The following is a 14,809-nucleotide window of genomic DNA, read 5'->3' as shown; positions in this document are numbered from 1 at the left end:
ATGCATTGAATCAATCGACAGATAATTAGAAAAATTTAATTTATTTTGTAATTTTATTTCAAGTATATTATGATTTATTTCAGACTTTTGATCGAGTTGATTTATTACAGTATGTCTATTACAGTATGTAACCAGCAACTTTCTAGCTGTAGGTCTAGTGTTCGTTTTAGTGCTAGTGTTAGCTCTGGTTTTAGTTGTTACTTAGCGTTAAATTGTTGTATATTTTTATCGAACTAAAACAAGAACTACACTAGACTTAAAACTAGAAAGTCTGAAGACGCACGGCTAAACCGGAATGTTTGTAGTTGTAGGTCTAGTGTTAGTTAATAACAAATTGTTATTTAGCGTTAGATTTTAGTTATTTTAGCGTTAGAATTCGAGGGGTTAGCTTTCCTTCAAGATATGTATTGCGAATTAAGACAGAAAGATTAAGGGATTAACAGTCAATAATTGGCTTTATTGCTATCATATCAGGTGATATTTGGCTAATCACTGCCGCCAGCTGCTCTCTCACCTGTGACCATGTTAGGCAGCGAAAAAAGATATGAAAAATCCCAAATATCGATACGATGGGCTGTCGAACTTACCAATCGTATTTAAGTATTTTTAGAAATACCAGATGCTTGTGAACAGCTGAGTACATAGTAATTTGTTTTATCTTATTTTCTGGTACTCTACGCTGCGATGTTAGATATAAACGACGCTGTCCTTCGTCCCCACCACTCTGGAAATTTACCTCCCTACTCGGGCAAACTTGAAACATGTGCTTTCTTCAGGTCTAACTCTGGTTTTTCGACTACACTTTTATTCCTACGATTCCAAGTCGTTCTATATCATATAGTCTACCTCGTGTACTCCAGGCTGTTATAAAATATCACTATCCTTGAGGTATTATCGTAAGTGTAGCGAAAGTAACTTCGTTGTCGATTACCATATCCATATAATTAGTAGCTGGACTGGTAACAGTATTGGTGATTATTATGAAGTTAAAAGCTTTAATAAATGTGTTGTTTGTAGCTTGTCTTTTACTGCAGGACTATAAATGAACACTATAAATGCTGGAATCCTTTGCCGGACACTAGAATCATCAAGTTGATACTGTCATCATCCACTAGATACTGAAATCAAGCAGTAAATACTGGATTTAATCGCTATATCTAACTTAGAACCCAACAAATGGGTACTATAGACATCTCTTCAATACTGGAATAATCTACTAGATATTGGAATCAATCATTATACTCTGGTTCTATCACTATGAAAACTGTATGTATCTTCTGAACATTAGAATCACTTACTATAAATACTGCACCCAACAACTGGACTTCTTCGTTTTTCTTCTAAGGAGGGATGTTTCGAGTGCTTTTAGAAACAATGCTTCTGCAATTTACTAATGTCAAAACGGATTAAAATAAATAAAGGTTACTCACCGTTTTATGTGGGAAAGAAATTAGAGTAAACATGATAAGAAGAGTCGCTACTATCATCATCCACTAGATACTGGAATCAAGCACTAAATACTGGATTTAATTGCTATGTATGCTGTATTTATCTTGGAACCCAACAAATGGGTACTAGAGACATCTAATGAATACTGGAATAATCTACTAGATACTGGAATCAATGTACCTTCTATATACTATTCTCTAGTATGTACCTTCTGGACATTAGAATCACTTACTATAAATACTGCACCCAACAACTGCATACTGGATACTGGAAAAAGTAGAATTTAAACAAATCGCTTCTAACCACTATTGCATTTTTATGCTGGTTTTTCTTTTGATTGCATTTTTATGCTGGTTTTTCTTTTGATTTCATTTTAATTCTACAGTTTAAAATAGTCTGCGATTGGGGAAGATAGCGCGATCCATCTAAACAATAGGTAATACGCAGAGTTGTGCTACTTGCAGTAAAAATGTACTGCAAGTAAAGTATTCGTACTTTTTTACTTTAAGTAGCTTACTGCCAGTACTTTCAAATTGTAGGTAATACTTGTACTTTCAGTATTTACCTTAAAATATACTGGATACTTGTTTCTTGTTTGGCATAAGAAGTACTTGAGGAACTATTTGTTTACTCCAAGTTTTCTTTCAATAGTAAGTAAAATAACTAACATTTATCATCATACGTATATTAGTTATATACTTAACAGTGATAGGTTATACTTTATCATTAACCATTCACTACATAGCGTTCGATTCATTCCTAATTCCCATCCCATCTCTTTACTATTTCAAAATTTAAATTATGCAAAATAATTCGCAGTTTGTATTTTTGATGTTTCAATAAGTTTTGATAGTTGCGGTCAGAAAAACGTGTTTAACCTTGTAAGGTAACGCGAGTCGGTTATTTCAAGTTAGTACAGCTCATAGTGCTGAGTGCAGGCTGTGCAGGTTCCATAGATCTATAGATTTTCCCAGATCCTATAAAAGAATTATGTGGTTTACTTACCTTACTTCACACAATTTCAAATGCATCGATAGTACCGTGCTAATATGGTGCAACGAAGCATAAAATTTGGTTGGTTGGTATATTAATTATACTTTTCTGGTTTTACAGTACCATTACATTTATTTACTGCAGGTAATTTATGTACTGGAAGTAGTTTTAAGCTATTGAGAGTACATTTATTTACTCTAAATAACTAAAATAATTTGGTACTTGCTTTAACTAACTTTGTACTTGCTACTTGAAATTTTAGTTTCAAGTAAAATTACTTACTACTTCAAGTACTTTTTAAAAACACTTGTTACTTATTACTTGGAGTAAAAATAATTCATAGCGCTACTTGTACTGGTTACTGGGAGTACTTTTCTTTTGTACTTTTAATAGCTGTGGTGACACGAAATGATGCAAAAAACGAAAACATACATTGCTAGTCAACAGTGCTTTTGAAACGAATTATGCTTAACTCCCTGGAAGAATCTGAACATCAACTAATAGAAATTACTAAAACTGAAAACAAGACGACATCAGATGGATTCTATGGCGTGAATTATCGCATTGCACGTAATGGTGAAGTTTATACGATTGGAGAGACGCTTATTAAGCCTTGTGAGTTCCATATGATTAATGAAGAGACCGCTAAAAAAATGTTTAGAAATATTTCTGACCACCACTATTATATACTTAATTATGCCCTTAATAGCAGTAACAGTTTTAGCGAAAATGATTTCTTTTAAGAAAAATCTCACTTCTCCTGTGAGTTGGAAAGTTAATCGCCTTAAAGGTTCAAGTAAAGTCACCACCGCTAGTTTCGCCCATCCTAATAGCCTTAACCGTAATGAAACAATGAATGGTTCCGGTTACAGTTAGTCGTGAAGTGGTAAAGTTAAGAGAAGAGACTCTCCGTAACACTAATTACGGTGTCATCCCGGTAGAGTCGATTCTTAAAACGTCCCACAACATTACTGAGGTTTTAAGTGAGGCTAAAGTCGGAAGAGAGTTGGTTTTCGCTTGTTGAAGTCAATTGCGCTTGCGCTCGAAATTGGATTAAATACGGGTCCCAATCGAGGTGGGAACGACTGCGTAAAGAAAATTGGTCCGACGCAACGGGTTTCTTAGTTTTTCTTCTAAGGAGGGATCTTTTAGAAACAATGCTTCCGCAATTTACTAATGTCAAAACGGATTAAAATAAATAAAGGTTGCTCACCTTTTTATGTGGGAAAGAAATTAGAGTAAACATAATAATAAGAGTGAGTTAATTGTAATTAAAGAAGGTATCTATTGAAAAAATTAAGGTGGGATTTTTTCTTTCATTTAATTGGTTGTTGTGATCAATTTCAAAAGAAAAAATGATGTAGAAGGAAATGACTTTTATCTTTACATCTCAATTTAATGTAATTATTGTATCATTAATAAAATCGTTTAAAATTGTTCGTTGTAATTTTCTAGTAAAAGTTAAAAAATTCTCACCTGGTTGTTAAATACTCGTCATTAAAACGTCACAGTGCGTTCGTTAACGGTACTCCTACACCAACCTTTGTTTTCATATTTTTTCACGCTCATCATTACAAACTAACCAGCAACGTTTTCATTTAAAAACAACTTTTGAAAAGCAAGTGAAAACTGTAAATATAGACCAATTTTTTTTCATGGGAAAATTCTTTTAAATTATCTTTACCAAGTCTAAAAATTGATTTGATACAGATGTTAAGAAAGAAGACGTTGAAAATAAAACAGCTATTTCATGATTTAACAATATTGAGATTATTTAAAGAAAAATTTCTAACAAGAGATACCCACAAGAGATGAAGACATTGAGTTGGTGTTCATTACAAATTTAAATCTGTTACTGTTACTCCGTGCATCATCTAATGCAAAGATAATCACGCCGAGGAATGCATTTGAAGCGACAGCTTTATGTAAAACCGTAATAACAAGTTCGTCTCGGTGAATAACGTAACCTGTTCATCTCTTCTCAAGATGTTATTATGTTATAACTGTATCACACACACATCTAGACAGATACATACATAATAAAATCATGATAAAATCTTTTTTGATAACCATACAACATTTTAACTAATTTTAACCATAAAGAATATTGATAGTACAGGAAGACATTTTAGTTAATGTTCGAAACACGTGCGTAAAGACATAAAAAAAGAACCCTTCGAAGACTTTCGACCTGGAGAGAAGAATTGTTACCCCTCATTTCACAGCGATTTCCACACACTCCAAGCGCTAATTCTGGTCGTTTCTCTTCTGTGGTTCGCGGGCGTTCGGGCGAAGAAGAGCAAATCCTTCTTCATGCGTCCGTCGATCGATCCCCGTCCCGTGAGAATCTTCACTGGCGGTTCGCTCCTCATTGACCATCGGTGGTCCGTACAAAGAACTTGAACCATCGCGTTGTCAGCCCCATTCGGAATACTTCCTTTCAAATACAATTCTTTAACTAACAATCCGGATTTAGAATCGAATTCGTTCTGATGACAACGATGATGATGATGGACGATTAAAAGATCTAAATTGAATCGGTTTTAATTTTCGATTTGTATCTTGGGAAATGATGTTGGGGTGTTCAATTTCTTTGTTGCATAACAGATGTAAATTTCTTTCTCAAAGTGAAATGCATCGTCCACTTTTTTTCTTTCGCTTGTTCTTTTCACTTTCATCGATAAACAGATCTTAGTTTTATTCAAGTCCGTTCTGTAACGGCAACATGGCTATTGTTGGCAGTAAAGATCCGGTACTGTTTACGCAAATTCCAATCCCTACCGGTTGGTATTGTTATTTTCACCACGAAAAGAAATGCTATTGACGCGTTTAACGTCTATAACACACCGTCAAGAAACGACTAATAACGAAGCAATTGAAGACATGTGAAACAATAACAAATTTTCTAGGGTGGGAAATACTTATGTTAAATAACTGTATGTTAAAATCATTGTATGCTGATTTTGTGGAGATATTAATTTAAAACAATTAAAATTTTTTTTCGGTTTGTTTTACCGACTTGAAAATTGATCTATCCAAGGTAAAAATCTTTCTAAAAGAGATTGATTTTCATGGTTTAACAGGTCTGGAGAAGGCCACAGATCGAAGTCTTCGATTTACCGTATTCAAATTAGCGGTAGTTGAACAACGCCATCTTATTTCCATACGATCCCAACAGTTCGAATTCTTTTTTTTGACCGAATTATCCGTGCAGGATACCGTTTGGGACCCGTTGTTTTTTATGTGGGAACAACAACGTACCGGGATTCCTCGGAATCATTCTTCCTTCTATTCGGTTTCTTTCCGATGTCATTCCACGCTACCATATCTTTTTCTCATTTCCCTTCATTTAAAATCGTCGCGTTATGGGAGGCTGGCTTTGTGTGATGGTGCGAAAGGGGCCGTAAACTCGCGGAATGTTTCATCGCCGCCAATGATTTTATATCCTAATTACCCCGGCGAGTAGGGCAATCAAGAAACCCCGATATGAAATTGCCATCATCTCATCGTTATATTGGAGACGATATGATTATTGCCGTCTCGTTTGTAGTCAAACGAAGCCGAAAGGAGATACATAGAAAAGAAAGAAAAATTTTTTAAAGAAATCGATTGCAAAAGATGTAACAAGAAATAGATGAATAATATAGAGTTGATGTTAATGATGATAGTTATTTACTTCCCAGGAGGTCGATTACTTCAAACTATAGTTAGTGTTAAACTTTTTTTTATTAATTTTAATAAAGTCGAAGTAGTTACTACAAATATGCAGAAATATCAATTTTATGTGAAGAATTTCAAAATTACTTCCATAAATAATTATTTGTAGAGCAAGGTCGTCTATAATCGCTGTTATTATAGTAATGAGTCTTAGAAGGCGATGCAGAAGCTGTATAAATGTACGTACTTTATTTCTTTCTATAATACTTGTCAAATATTTGATAGTTAAGAAATATACAGTGTGTTAATTAATTATCGTACCCGACACCATCATTGCAAGTATGCAACCAATATCGCAGTGCAATACGCATCATACGCAAATCGCGTATTGCTATAAAAATACTGTGATATTGGTTGTATACTTGCAATGATGACGTCGGGTACAATAATTAATTAACACACTGTATATGTTATTGTAAATGTCCGAAATGCGGTAAGTCCTAAGATTTTCCTAACATCTAGCAACTCTGAATGGTAGAAGTTCGAATGACACATTTACCAACTTATGTTGGTAAATCTTAAGATTTGCTAGTTAAACCTTAGATTTACCGCAGTTCGGGCTTTTACAGTAACATATAGGTATAATATTTCAGAGAAGAAAGCATAGAAACAATGTGCACAAAAATAGTCGATTACCTAACATTCTTTAATGGGATGATTGATATTTGAACATAGAGGAGGGTTACCAATTCGGCTGGTATATATTCTAGACAGGACGTCGCACCTTTACTGTATCTAGATAAAGAAATAAAGACGCGACGTCCAGTCTAAAAAAAATATTCTATTCTATTCAACTGCAAAAATAAAAAGAAATAACTTAAGAAGAAGCCATCAACAAAATTAATTAATTCATATTTTATAATATAGGTAATAAATTGGTTTCAGTTTAATAATAATTAATTAAATAAGTGAATCATCGTTATTTTATTATTATATTCTTTTGTTGTAATCTTAAAACTTTCAAATCTAACTTTGTTCTAGGCGATTAACTGAAGTATGCGGCGAGAAGAAACCAATTTGCCGTTGAATATTTTCAAGTTAGAGTCTGGGAAAAGAAATCAAAGAGCATTCATTTCTTTTCGTTATTGTACTTAGTTAGAGATGGGATAGTTTCCGTCATATGGTAAAGTCTTTCGGAGTGTATGTGTGCCGTTCGGAACGCACCTGACTACTAATTACCGGCACCATAAGTAATTATCGGCCGTACGTCATCTACGGACGGTGCAAATACTTAATTGCGGGGTTAGAATACCTTCTCGGTTCCGAGCAAATCGACCGTGCATTTGGGACCAATGTGCCATTCATTTCTTATAGGGTGATTCTCAAACAATTTCAATTTCGCCATTCAAAAACGTTAATAACACCATTTTAAAATTTATATTTCAAACAAATTTTCTACCCCACACTCTTTTTATAACGAGATTTCATTGAAACGATTCCGTTGAACTAATTTTTTCGTAGGAAATGTATTTTTAGTTTGAGGGAAGTTTAGAGTTTCTGGTTTAAAGTGAGGACGGAAGTAAAACTGAATTTACAACCACTTTGTCAAAACTTGTTGTATAAGGGAATGTTCGTAAATCCCTCTTATTTTATCCCACAGATGCAAACTTGATATCTACTAAAAATGGTTTAACCAATCGGTTACATGTTTCCGATCTTGTTCCTTTTGGATAATTTTCTACCAGACTAAGCGCTTCACCGGTTTATAATAGGGAAGCGATTAGGACAAATTGGAAATATGTAGATGAGTAAAATTGAACACCTGTACAGCACATTTTTAGAGTTAAAATCTAAAAATATCATCTAAATATTTAAAAAAATCAATAACAAGAACCTTCATCGATTATAATGGATTACGATAGAACGGACAATAACTCAAATAACGTACAGTGAATTCGTACCACTTCTTCGAGGGACGTCCAAAAGGGTGGTCTCCCTCTCTGGCGATTTTCGGCAATCTGTGTTTTGGCATTCTCCCAACATGGTCTCCGTTTGCCATGCTCCCATCTATTTATATCTTGCAGTCACATTTACAAAGTAATTACTCGAAAGCTTTTCATCGCTGTGGTTTGGAGTAGCCTAGTTACAACATCTTCTTTAATCGAACTCGATGACTCAACTTGACGGACTCTAAGATCACAATGTCAAAAATTCAAAGGAACGATATAATGACATTGATTCTAATTGACAATTGTTTAGAAACATCTTTCACGTTTGTCAAACAATAGAAACAGTCGTTTGGATGGTTCTTAGACTCATGCCAATGCGTTGTAACGTGCAAGGTTATTTCTGCTTTTAACATTTCAAATAACTCACTCAAAGTACCCATGATTTCTCTTGATTTGACTTCAGTCTAAAAATAAACTTTATAGCACTTTTCAAGCAACGGGGAAATTGGCATTTTTTACTGTTAGAAGCAAATTTACCACAAACATAACAAATTAAGCTTGAAGAATTCACGCAAACGCGCGGCATTTTGTATATTTAACCTCCAACAGCTGTTGCGCTGCAAAGTAAATTAGTCAAAGAGATGCGATGGCATCATCGAACATCTTTTGAAACATCAAATCTTTTTGGTGTAATCTTTTGGGTTTATCTTTTTACTATTATATACAGTAACTTTTATCAAGATGAAGAATTTTTAATGATTTGAATAAATTGAAGAAATATGCAGTTATATATTACACACCTGTACTTCACCTTTTCAATACTATATCTAAATCTTCAAGTTATATATTGTTAATCGTCGTACAATTAGATTTTAATGCCTACTAATTAAATGTTGCGATACAAAAGCAAACACATGTGGCGCCTGATCTCCTACTTCTTCTTCCACTTGTCACGTCATTTTCCAACAAACGGTACTATCTAGAACGAACGGTTCACATTCACGTTGCTTTTTCCACGAGAACGTTTTCAATCGCGCTGTGGTCGTTCATCAAACCAATAGTCCAGTTAATAAGGATTCCAGACACTGCAACATGTCTCCATTGTAATCGTCGGATCGTGGCGGTTATTGTCATCTTTTAAACCGTTTTTCGACGTCATTTCAGTCATTTCTTCTTTTTACTCAAGAACGAAACAGAAAAAATTAGAAAGGGTAACTGTTAAGGGCATTCAAAAATAGCTTTTGCGGTTTTAATTTTATACGGTTCTCTTTAGATCTTTATTATTCTATGAAGAAGCTGAAAATGGCTTTATTGCATTTATAAAAGAGTCTATGAATTTTACAATGGTTATTTAGAGCTTTTAGCGAAACAGTAAAGGTTACTATAATCATAACATTCCTTTCACTCCAATTGAAAATTTTTTATCAAAATAAAATTTGCATAACTTGCACCGGTTTAGCGTCAAATATTCTTTTGCAATTATCCTTTCTATCATATCCATAAACAGAGGCAACTCTCAACCACTAGACACACTTAGATATAACAGAAATAGACAATGGTTTATTAATTTCAGTGTCTCGAGGCAATATCTAGTTGACGTAATCATATACGAGATAAACTTGTTTATGTGTGTTGGTGCGGGTTCTTTCGTGAAATCCCCAAGGCAGTTTCTTCCTACTACTTTTGACTGATTTGTGTCTGAAGACTTGAAATGAACGGTACAAATTTCATAAACACTGTATAAACAGATTTAATTTAATCGAATCTCCGAGAAGACATTGAATTCAAAAAAAAAATAAACAATTTAATTTCGCTTCTACTTTGAGATGACTTCCGAATCTCCCACAGTGTGACAATTCCCAAGCAAATTGGAACTAATTGTTAGGTAACTGCACTTAAAACTTCCGTTGCGTCTTAATTAAAGTGCATTTCTTTTTATTTATTTTTTAATTTGACCGTTTTGCGGGATTAATCATTCTTTTGGGTGAGTTTTTGACCTGACTAAGAACTCACTTTCACACGATGCGTGCGAGAAGAAAGCGGAAGGTAACGATTCGAAGAATTCTTCAGCTATTATGCAATTTCGGATACAAATTGATGGGCATAAAGCGAGTAAAAGGAGCGTAGAAAAAGTTTGTACTCGGTGACTTACATCTTTTTTGGTGCGTGCTTTAAGCACAGTTTTTTTGTTTAACGTCGTTCAAACATGGTAATTGATGAAAGAAAAAAAATAATAAAAATAGTAATCTCATCAATTCAAGCTCGTTTTTGATGGTTCGCAAAGATTCATAGCTACCTATTTTCAATGTCAGTTTCACTAATAAATTATCGTAAGCGTTAAAATTAAAATCAAACGTGTGATTTATCGTTTTGAAACAAGTAGTAGCATATAATAGAAGGCAGGTTAACATGATAGGAACGTGAGATAGGCAATAAGGGGGCCGCACTTGAATAAACATGGTGAAGATTGCACGTTGGCGGTGGCGAAACATCTCAGATAATGCACCAGAAAGCGCCACAATTCCAATATCATCAGCAGCCGTGCTTCGTTCAACGTTATCTTGGATCCGAGTGCACTATACTTCTTTTATAACCACACAATAAAACTCGGTAATTATTATAAGAGGGTTCCGCTTAAACAACAACGAAATAAAAAATGATAAAACGAGAGATAACAAAAAAATTGGAGCACTGTATAATATTAAAGTAATATATTAAGTAGATATTGGGACCATTTTTCTTTTATAGAGTCGTGGTCGCGATGTTAATTAAAGATTGTTGTTGTTCTACGAGCGACGCTGCCGCTCTTTCGTCGTATCAGGTTTTCAATTTTTAGGTTAATTTAATTGCGCAATTAAGCGATCGGAATCTGTTAAGTCCTCCGCGGTTAAGCTTTAAACATTACGCGTGCTTCCACGACCACGACATTGATTATGGGGACCAAAATGATTCCAACTCACGCTACTCTTTAACTTAACATATAAGTAAGAAACAATTACGTTCGTCGACAACATTTTATTTTTTATTTGTTAAATAAATTTGCTCGTTTGTTATTGAATATTATCTTTTGATTCCAAATTTGCAAAACATTTTTTTTTGTAATACTAAGCATAGATGATCATAAGTGATTAGTGATATTTATTTACTTTCTACTTTTCAGCAATACAGCAATAGTCTACAAATATAATTTTTATTGTGTTCTTTAATAACATTTTTCCATTGTTAATGATATAAAAACTATAAGGTAATATTATTGAAAGTTCCAGGAGAATATGTAACATTTATAAATCCAAAATAACGCGAAATTTTCAAAAAATCATATCGACTGTATTTTTAAGAATCATGTGTATGGTAAATTGAAGCTTAAAGATTCTAATTTATGAAATGATATAAAAACTATAAGGTATTGTTATTAAAATTTCCAGAAAAAAATTATTAAAGAAGAATATGTAACATTTATAAATCCGAAATAACGCGAAATTTTCAAAAAATCATATCGACTGTATTTTTGAGAATTATGATATGATATGTATGTTAAATTGAAGCTTAAAGATTCTAGTTTATGATATGATATAAAAACTATAAGATAATATTATTAAAATTTCCAGGAAAAAATTATTAAAGAAGAAATTGTAAAATTTATAAATCTAAAAATAAACCAAAATTTTCACAAAATCATATCGAGTGTATTTTTAAGAATTATGATATGACGTGTACGTTAAATTGAAGCTTAAAGATTCTAGTTTATGATATGATATAAAAACTATAAGATAATATTATTAAAATTTCCAGGAAAAAATTATTAAAAAAGAAATTGTAAAATTTAGAAATCTAAAAATAACTCGAAATTTTCAAAAAATCATATCGAGTGTATTTTTAAGATTCATGATATGATGTGTATGTTAAATGGAGGCTTAAAGATTCTAATTTATGAAATGATAGAAAAACTATAAGGTATTGTTATTGAAATTTCCAGAAAAAAATTATTAAAGAAGAATATGTAAGTATCATTTATAAATCCGAAATAACGCGAAATTTTCAAAAAATCATATCGACTGTATTTTTAAGAATTATGATATGATATGTATGTCAAATGGAAGCTTAAAGATTCTAGTTTATGATATGATATAAAAACTATAAGATAATATTATTAAAATTTCTAGGAAAAAATAATTAAAACAATTGTAAAATTTATAAATCTAAAAATAACCCGAAATTTTCAAAAAATCATATCGAGTGTGTTTTTAAGAATCAAGATATGATGAGTACGTCAAATTGAAGCTTAAAGATTTTAGTGTATGATATGATATAAAAACTATAAGATAATATTATTAAAATTTCCAGGAAAAAAATATTAAAGAAGAAATTGTAAAATTTATAAATCTAAAAATGTCCCGAAATTTTCAAAAAATCATATCGAGTGTATTTTTAAGACTCATGATATGATATGTATGTTAAATGGAGGCTTAAAGATTCTAATTTATGAAATGATATAAAAACTATAAGGTATTGTTATTGAAATTTCGAGAAAAAAATTATTAAAGAAAAATATGTAACATTTATAAATCCGAAATAACGTGAAATTTTCAAAAAATCATATCGACTCTATTTTTAAGAATCATGATATGATATGTATGTTAAATTGAAACTTAAAGATTCTAGTTTATGATATGATATAAAAACTATAAGATAATATTATTAAAATTTCCAGGAAAAAATTATTAAAGAAGAAATTGTAAAATTTATAAATCTAAAAATACACCAAAATTTTCACAAAATCATATCGAGTGTATTTTTAAGAATTATGATATGACGTGTACGTTAAATTGAAGCTTAAAGATTCTAGTTTATGATATGATATAAAAACTATAAGATAATATTATTAAAATTTCCAGGAAAAATTATTAAAGAAGAAATTGTAAAATTTATAAATCTAAAAATAACTCGAAATTTTCAAAAAATCATATCGAGTGTATTTTTAAGACTCATGATATGATATGTATGTTAAATGGAGGCTTAAAGATTCTAATTTATGAAATGATATAAAAACTATAAGGTATTGTTATTGAAATTTCGAGAAAAAAATTATTAAAGAAAAATATGTAACATTTATAAATCCGAAATAACGTGAAATTTTCAAAAAATCATATCGACTCTATTTTTAAGAATCATGATATGATATGTATGTTAAATTGAAGCTTAAAGATTCTAGTTTATGATATGATATAAAAACTATAAGATAATATTATTAAAATTTCCAGGATAAAATTATTAAAGAAGAAATTGTAAAATTTATAAATCTAAAAATAAACCAAAATTTTCACAAAATCATATCGAGTGTATTTTTAAGAATTATGATATGACGTGTACGTTAAATTGAAGCTTAAAGATTCTAGTTTATGAGATGATATAAAAACTATAAGATAATATTATTAAAATTTCCAGGATAAAATTATTAAAGAAGAAATTGTAAAATTTATAAATCTAAAAATAACTCGAAATTTTCAAAAAATCATATCGAGTGTATTTTTAAGACTCATGATATGATGTGTATGTTAAAGAGAGGCTTAAAGATTCTAATTTATAAAATGATATAAAAACTATAAGGTATTGTTATTGAAATTTCGAGAAAAAAATTATTAAAGAAGAATATGTAACATTTATAAATCAGAAATAACGCGAAATTTTCAAAAAATCATATCGAGTGTATTTTTAAGAATTATGATATGATATGTATGTTAAATTGAAGCTTAAAGATTCTAGTTTATGATATGATATAAAAACTATAAGATAATATTATTAAAATTTCCAGGATAAAATTATTAAAGAAGAAATTGTAAAATTTATAAATCTAAAAATAAACCAAAATTTTCACAAAATCATATCGAGTGTATTTTTAAGAATTATGATATGACGTGTACGTTAAATTGAAGCTTAAAGATTCTAGTTTATGAGATGATATAAAAACTATAAGATAATATTATTAAAATTTCCAGGATAAAATTATTAAAGAAGAAATTGTAAAATTTATAAATCTAAAAATAACTCGAAATTTTCAAAAAATCATATCGAGTGTATTTTTAAGACTCATGATATGATGTGTATGTTAAATAGAGGCTTAAAGATTCTAATTTATGAAATGATATAAAAACTATAAGGTATTGTTATTGAAATTTCCAGAAAAAAATTATTAAAGAAGAATATGTAACATTTATAAATCAGAAATAACGCGAAATTTTCAAAAAATCATATCGAGTGTATTTTTAAGAATTATGATATGATATGTATGTTAAATTGAAGCTTAAAGATTCTAGTTTATGATATGATATAAAAACTATAAGATAATATTATTAAAATTTCTAGGAAAAAAATAATTAAAGAAGAAATTGTAAAATTTATAAATCTAAAAATAAACCAAAATTTTCACACAATCATATCGAGTGTGTTTTTAAAAATCATGATATGATGTGTACGGTAAAGTGAAGCTTAAAGATTTTAGTGTATGATATGATATAAAAACTATAAGATAATATTATTGAAATATGCAGGAAAAAATTATTAAAGAAGAAATTGTAAAATTTATAAATCTAAAAATACCCCGAAATTTTTAAAAAATCATATCGAGTGTATTTTTAAGACTCATGATATGATATGTATGTTAAATGGAGACTTAAAGATTCTAATTTATGAAATGATATAAAAACTATAAGGTTTTGTTATTGAAATTACGAGAAAAAAATTATTAAAGAAAAATATGTAAC

The sequence above is a fragment of the Onthophagus taurus genome, chromosome 7 (genome assembly GCF_036711975.1).
Source record: "Onthophagus taurus isolate NC chromosome 7, IU_Otau_3.0, whole genome shotgun sequence".
Classification (NCBI taxonomy): domain Eukaryota; kingdom Metazoa; phylum Arthropoda; class Insecta; order Coleoptera; family Scarabaeidae; genus Onthophagus; species Onthophagus taurus.
This window is presented reverse-complemented; position numbering follows the sequence as displayed.